At 37.7% G+C, this 8,289-nt stretch overlaps 1 pseudogene; it reads left to right on the top strand.

The window, feature by feature from the left end:
• Nucleotides 1–1,856: 1,856 nt before the first annotated feature.
• LOC143664507 (spermine synthase pseudogene) lies at nucleotides 1,857–3,209 on the top strand (annotated as a pseudogene).
• Nucleotides 3,210–8,289: the final 5,080 nt, after the last annotated feature.

Below are 8,289 nucleotides of genomic sequence, written 5' to 3'. Positions count from 1 at the left end.
TAGATTCCTTCTATGGAGATGTGACATGCCCAATTTGGGGTTTGACAATTAGATAGATAGAGAGTTGATTCTATCTATCTAATTCTATCTATTTATCACCCATTCCAGGTGGGTCTTGATTAGTTTACTGAAGTCCTTCAAAAGGGGAGACAATTTGGAACAACCTCAGATGCAGATGCAGACTCAGATGTTTGGAAGTGCAGATGCCCCAGGAGACACAGTTGCTTCAGAGCCTGCAAAGACACAGACATTTGGAAATGCTTGGAGTGCCGACAGAGAGAGCAGAGACATAGACACAGATGTCTGGAGATGCAGAGCCCAGCAGACATCACCTGGTGATTTCCCATGAGATGCTAAACAAGCCCTAAACCAGATTTGTGTCCCAGAGGAGCAAAGTGAAAACCCACAGATGCGTAAAGAGGAAACCATTGGCATCAGAAGCTGGAAGCAATGGAACCAGGAACAACGACCAGCAGATGCCAGCCACATGTCTTCCCATGTGACAGACATCAGCCTTTTTTGAGTCAAGCTGCCATTCTCTAGATGCCTTAGTTTGGGCATTTTTATGGTCTTAGAACTGTAAACTTAATAAATTCCCTTTTTAAAAGCGGTTCTATTTCTAGTATATTGCATTCTGGCAGCATTTAACAAACTAATACACTCCCCCACAAAAAATGATATAACATGGAACCTTTAAAAATACCCAATAAACCAAAAGAAGACCAAAAACAAGAGGAAAAGGGAAACTAAGAGTAGGTGGGGCAATGAGAAAACAAATAATAAGATATAACATAACTAAAACAATAAGCACAATAAATATAAATGGTCTAACCACCCCAATTAAATGGCAGATATTTTCATATTGGATTGAAAAACAAATCCAACTATACGCTGCCATAAGAAACCTATTTAGGTTAAAAGCAAAATGAAAGAAAAAAAGTATATTATATTAATGCTAAGTAAAAGAAAGCTGAAGTGGCTCTATTAACATCAAAGTTAATTTCACAGCAAAGAGTATTACCCAGGTCATTTCCTAGTGATAAAGGTATTATTTTATCAGGAGTAAATAATACTACTAAATGTCAATGCCCGTAACAGCAGAGCTTCAAAAATATAAGGCAAAAAATGGCATAATTGAAATAGGCAAACCCACAATTATGTTTAGAGATTTCAGTATTCTCTGAATAACGTATAGAATAGCTAGACAAGAAATTAGTAAAATTAGAAAAGATTTGAATACACAAAAAATAAACTTGACCTAATTGACATTTATAGAGCATTCTACCATACCACAGCAGAATACATGCACTTTTCAAGTATTCAAAGAACGTTTACCAAGATCAGCTATATCCAGGGCCATAAAACAAGTCTCAATAAAATTAAGAGCACTTAAATCAAGCAAAATATGTTCCTTGACCACAATAGAATTAAATTAGAAATCCATACCCAGAAAATCTCTGGAAAGTCCCCCAAAGACTTGTAAACTAAATAATTCATCTCTAAATAGGTCATGGGTCAAAGAAGAAATCAAAAGAGAAACTAGAAAGAAAATAAATCTGGAGAGGAAATTAATGAAAAAGAAAATGAACAAACAACCAAAAACTATAGAGAAAATCAAGGAAACCGAAATCATGTTTTTTGGAAAGATACAGCCATACTTATTAGGAAAAAGGACAGGGGACTCACATCACCAACATCAACAAAGAGAGTGGTGCATTCCTACAGATTCTCCAGGTATTAAAAAGATAATAAAACAATATTATGGGCACTCCCCGCCGGCCGCAGCCTGACACGCCGCGCAGCCCCCAGTCTCCCGCGGCCGCCTCCCCAGGCATGGCACAGGGCCTCGCTGCACCATGGCAGCAGCACGGCACAGCACCCTCAACTTCATGGTCGGCGCCAAAGCTAATGGTGAGACCATTCTAAAAGGCCTCCAGTCCATTTTCCAGGAGCAGGGGATGACGGAGTCAGTGTATACCTGGCAGGACCACGGCTATTTGGCAACCTACACGAACAAAAACAGCAGCTTTGCCAATTTGAGAATTTACCCACATGGATTGGTGTCGGTGGACCTTCAGAGTTACGACAGCGATGTACAAGGCAAAGAAGAAATTGACAATCTTTTGAATAAAGTAGAAGAAAGAATGAAAGAATTGAGTCAGGACAGTACTGGGAGGGTGAAGCGATTACCACCCATTGTTCGAGGAGGTGCCATTGACAGATACTGGCCCATTGCTGATGGGCGCCTGGTTGAGTATGACATAGATGAAGTAGTGTATGATGAAGACTCACCTTATCAGAACATTAAAGTTCTACACTCAAAGCAATTTGGAAATATTCTTATCCTCAGTGGGGATGTTAATTTGGCAGAGAATGATTTGGCATATACCCGGGCCATCATGGGCAGTGGGAAAGAAGATTACACTGGCAAAGATGTCCTGATCCTGGGTGGCGGAGATGGGGGCATATTATGTGAAATAGTTAAACTGAAACCAAAGATGGTCACTATGGTAGAGATTGACCAAATGGTGAGTGATGGGTGTAAAAAAATATGCGGAAAACCTGTGGTGACGTCTTAGACAATCTTAAAGGAGAGTGCTATCAGGTTCTGACAGAAGACTGTATTCCAGTACTGAAGAAGTACGCCAAAGAAGGGAGAAAGTTTGATTATGTAATTAATGATTTGACAGCTGTTCCAATCTCCACATCTCCGGAAGAAGATTCCACATGGGAGTTTCTCAGACTGATTCTTGACCTTTCAATGAAAGTATTGAAACAGGATGGGAAATATTTCACACGGAAATTGTGTCAATTTGACAGAAGCCCTGTCGCTCTATGAAGAACAGTTCGGGCACCTGTATTGTCCCGTGGAATTCTCGAAGGAGATCGTCTGTGCTCCTTCTTACTTGGAGTTGTGGGTATTTTACACTGTTTGGAAGAAAACTAAACCTTGAAGATTAATATCACCTAATCATGTGTTCTGCAAATAGCCATCCTGACCTTTATATGCTGTATGTGACACCGAAATGAGTCAGGCAATTGATTGTGAATTCCTTTAAAGTTTCTTTTTTAATTATTATTTTTAATTTAAAAAAAGCAAATGGAAAATGTATATTTTGATGAGCTAGGGTGTTATTTTTTGAAAGTCAACTAAAGGATGTTTAGGCAGCCCAGTGAAGGCTTCTGAATGCACTGAACCCCTAGAATGTGATTTTTGTTACTTTTCATTTCTGTGCAGGCTTTTCTGTTTTGGTTTTGCTAGACTTTCAGTTTGGACGTTAGGAAGAATAAATATCATTGTTTTGTTTCTGAGGGAAGTTCTTGATAGTGTTTCTTGTCAAAAAACTGACTTAGACATTAAAATTTGGTGCTTATAAGAGAGTTAAAAAAATGAATAGCATCACTTCCATTAAAATTACAAAAGAGGAAAAAAACAATATTATGAAAATTATGCCAACAAAACTGACAGCTTAAAGGAAATGGATAAGTTCTCTTAAAAGGACACAAATTACTAAAGCCACTCAAGAAGAAACAGATAACCTGATTAGCACTATGTCTATCAAAGAAATTTAATGTCTAGTTCAAAAACATTTTCAGTTTAGAATTTATAACTATAAAACCTTCACAAAAAGAATCTCACCAGTGAATTCTACCAAATATTTAAGGAAGAAATTTTACCAATTATACACAAACTCTTCCAGAAAATTGAAAATGAGGAAATAATTCCCAACTTATTCCGTGAGACCAGCATTTTCTAATACCAATTTCCTTTATGAATACAAGTGCAAAAATTCTAAATAAAATTTTAGCAAATCAAATCAAACAATATATAAAAAGACCAAATGGGGTTTATCCCAAGAAGGCAAGATTGGTTTAACATTAAAAAATCACTTAGTGTAATTCACTGCATAAACAGACTTAAAAGAAAAAAAATGTGCAATCGTCTCAATAGATGCATAAAAAGTATTTGACAAAATCCAAAAAGCATTCCTGAAACAAGCTCTCAACAAACAAGGAATAGAAGAGAATTCCCTCAAACTGATAAATGAATAAATGGCATCTATGAAAAATCTACAGTTGACATTGGACTTAATGGTGAAAAATTGAATGGTTTCCCTCTAAGATCAGAAACAAGAAAAGGATATCAACTTTCAGTCCTTTTATTAAAAATTGTACACGAGGTTTTAGCTATTGTGACAAGGCAAGAAAGAAAGTAGATCAATAGCAAATAAGCCCCTGAGATGATGCTTGTTTAAGAAAATGCACAATTAAAACACAGTAAGATGCCACTACATTCCCAGTAGCATGGCTAAAATTAGCTGACAATGCCATGTGCTGGTGATGATGTGGAGGAACTGGAATTCTTATACACTACTGGTGCTACAATCGCTTTGGAAAACAGTTTGAAAATTTTTAGAAATGGTAAATATATACCTACCATATGACCCAGGCATTCCACGCCTAAGTATTTACCCAAGAAAAATTAAAACATATGCAAATATTTGTACAGATGTTTATAGTAGCTTTATTTATGATAGACAAAAATTGGAAGTAATCCAAATTCAAGTGAATATACAAATGAACTATGCTATATTCATATAATGTAATTCCAGTCAGCAATTAAAAGGAAGGAACTATTTACACACAAAAAAATAACATGGGCCCATCTCCAAATAATTATGCTGAAAGCCAGAAAGAGAGAGTACATACCATAGGGTTGCATTTATATAAAACTATAGAAAACATCTATTACTGAATAGAGATGAAGCAGATCAGTGGTTGCCTGAGACTGGGGGCAGGAAAAGATGTGGCTAGGGATGGGCTGAAGAAAAGGATTACAAAGAGGAATCTTTAGGGGTGTTGCCTATGTTTATTATATTGATTGTGGTTATGATTTTAAGGTGATGATTTCAAGTCAATCAAAACTTATCAAACTGTACATTTTAAATATATCCAGTTAATTTCACCCCCAGTTTATTATGCCCATCAATTAATCTCTGGAAACCATTTTTAAAAGAGAGAGTAGAAAGGACTACATTTTGCCATTTATTAAAACCTTACTCTAAATATTAGAAAATTATTAAAATGATTGCCATATGTATAAAGAAGGTGAGCAAAATGTAATGTTTTAATCTATACTACTTTTAAATTGTATCCCAAAATGATATGCTGTGATGCATTGGTCAAGAAATAACAACTTTCTCAATTTCTCAGCATCTGATATGCAAATATTTACATCAGTCTCCTTGATTGGAGGTCATTAGGCATCTCCATATTCTTTCGTTTGTAAAATAGTGTGAGGTCTCCAGTAAGACGCATTGCAACATTACTATTTTTTTAAGAGTACAAAAAGGTTCTTTCTTTTGGTCGGCAAAATAAATTCTTAGGATGTAAGATCAAGGCAGCAGTAAAGAATGAGTGATCCCACTCCCTCAGCAATAACCCAAGATTTCTTCCCCTGTTTCCTTCCTTACCTCTATATCAAATCCCACTAGTTCTTGTTGAGAGTCCGTCTTCTATGTCAAATGTAGCCACTTCCAACTCCTTTCCAATTACTTCCATCAGTAATTGATGGTCAATTTACTGAATTAAAAATTGGATTTTAAGGGTGGGCAATGGTGGTGCAGTGGCAGAGATCTTGCCTGCCACACCAGAGACCCGGGTTCAATTCCTGCCCATGCAAAAAAAAATTGGGTTTCAGTTGAAATCACCCAATGAAATAAACCCAGCAAATCAATCTGATGATGGTTTCACTGTAATATCTCTAATTCTTGATTCAATCCTGTGCAAAAGAAGAGCTTTGAATTTAAAGTCTGACATTTTTACCTTCATTCCCCATCTCTTCACCAGCTTGCTGGCAGAGTAGGGGAAACAGAAATGGCCTGCCTTTATCAAACAGTGACAGCTGCTAAAATAGAGCAACATATAGGGACCCCTTATGTTTAACAGCCTTTGGAGCAGCTGAGTCTTTGTTCTTAGAGGTATGGCATCCTAGATAGGAAAATTTTTACATCAAGTTGCAGCTGGCATGTATAATAAGCAAGATACTCATTCATGCTGAGTGCTTGCCTTAAAAGTTATCCTGGTATCTTCATAGTGACATACTCAGAGAGGATTGCACACTTGTAGGCTTTTCATGCTATTGCATGCTTATCTCTAGTCAATAAGCTATAACATCATCAATTTCAAGAAATTCCTCTCTGAGAATATTTTGCTGGGCAGGATTATATCCCCACCCCACTCCCTGCAGAAAGAAGCACATGTTGCTACTAAGCCCGTGAAAATAACTTTTACTTTGGGTTCTCAATGAACAAGGAGCTTTGTTTTCTGGGTGTCACCATTGTGTGTGTCTTCATTGTATTCATGCAGCCACGTTGGCACAGCAGAGAAACACAAAGGCCAGCCTCGGCTCTGAAGAGCCCTGAACTGGGCATCAGGACCCTGGGATCTGCCTCTATTTCTGCTTTTAACTCACAGTGTGGCTATGTGACCTCTTGGCCACAGTGTCCTCTGCTTTTAAATCAGGCAATTGGACCAATCTCCAAGGGCTGATCAGACTTTAAAAATAGCAATTATGTGACCCTACAAAATGAGACAGGTATGTGCCATCAGAGAGCTGATCTCATGGCCATTCAGTAGGTGAGATTTGGGATCTTCTTGGGCCATGGCTAGAGAGAGAGGGACGAGCATCTTCCAGGATCTCTGGCCACTGGATCTGCGCTAACTTTCTGGTAAAGAATGACAGTTTATTGACACCATTACCATAGCAACCAGAGTGTCATTTGGAACCAGGATTTAGGGAAGCGGTTAAGGACTGTAATTTAAGAGAAACAGATTTTCCTTTTTCAGTATGTCACATTAATTCTCCCAGTCATCCACTTTAGTAATCAAGCACCGTTCTCTAAAGAGCATTCATGAAATCTGGACAGCTATCTCACCAAACCATCACCATGAGATGCAGGCTTTTAGTAAAAAGGAAATCTGGTATAAGACTTGGAATCATCATCTTAGAATATTAGGTCTGCAACTATTGTAACTCTATTTTGTAGTGAGTTCTTTCCTCTCTCGAAGTGTAACTTCCTAATCTGTGACATCGAGAGGATGGACTAGGTCTTATCCAAGGTGCCTTAGAGTTTGTCATGCAAACTCCAACCAGAAGTCTGCAAATTGGTGGAACATAAACCATATTCTATCTTCATATTTACTTTGCTTGAACAGAGAGAATGCACAGTATTTTAATTTGATTTGATTAACTACATTTAAAAATTCAGAAGTTTCTGGGGAGCAAGGGTAGAATTCAGTGTCAGAATTCTCACCTGCTGTGCAGGAGACCCAGGTTCGATTCCTAGCCCATGAACTTCCCCAACAAACAAACAAAAAACCAACCAAACAAACAAACAAAATTCAACAAATTGTGCTGTAACAATGGGATATGCACATGGAAAAATAATGAAATGTGACCCCCGTCATACAGCATAGAAAAAAAATTTTTTTTTAATTCAGAGATTTCACATAAGAATCCAAATTTCTGACATCTTCTGAAAAAATTAGCCAGGCTAATAACACTGGCTGAAATCCTCTCTGGCTAGATAGAGCTGAGGAGCTATTTGCCTTAGACAAGGTTGGGTCCTCCAGGTCCCATCATCCCCAACACTACAGGTTTGATCACTGACTCAGATCAGGTTTCAGTTCCATTAAATATCCTACACTTGGCTAGGATTTTCTATATCATAATTCATCTAGGAATTGTGTTTTCAGCTCTTGTTTACCACTTTTAGGGCAGAGATGGCATGGTTCAAGCTGTTTGCATAACTAATGACATCATTTGGCAATGATTATGGTGTAAGACAGAAACTGTTCGATCAAATTCTGCCCTGGACAAGAAAACTGACAATAACCTTGGCTGCCTTGACTCCTTGCACCAATCAACTGAGCATGTGTCAAATGAGCTCACTGGCCTGGACAATCCTATCTATGGATAATCGTCAAGAACCATTTCTGGTGTGTGACTAGGTCATATGATGCCTTGCTCTGACTCTCAGCAAGTCAGTAACTCGCTATGACTTGATTTCTTCATGAGTGATATAACTTGATTTCTTATATAAGCAAGGATACTTTCAGAAATAAAGTTCCCCGAAGTAACAGGAATACTTATTCATAGGCTTATGTTTAAATATGATTATGTGTGTATACCTCAGAATAGTATATGTCTGCTTACTTCAAAGTACATGTTTTTGCTGGCAAGTAAAGAGTTTATGCCCTGAGTCATGCCTAGTGATATAGGAACTG

The sequence above is a fragment of the Tamandua tetradactyla genome, chromosome 20 (assembly GCF_023851605.1).
Source record: "Tamandua tetradactyla isolate mTamTet1 chromosome 20, mTamTet1.pri, whole genome shotgun sequence".
Lineage (NCBI taxonomy): Eukaryota > Metazoa > Chordata > Mammalia > Pilosa > Myrmecophagidae > Tamandua > Tamandua tetradactyla.
Note: the sequence above shows the minus strand (reverse complement) of the source record. Positions and strands in the feature narration are given on the sequence as shown.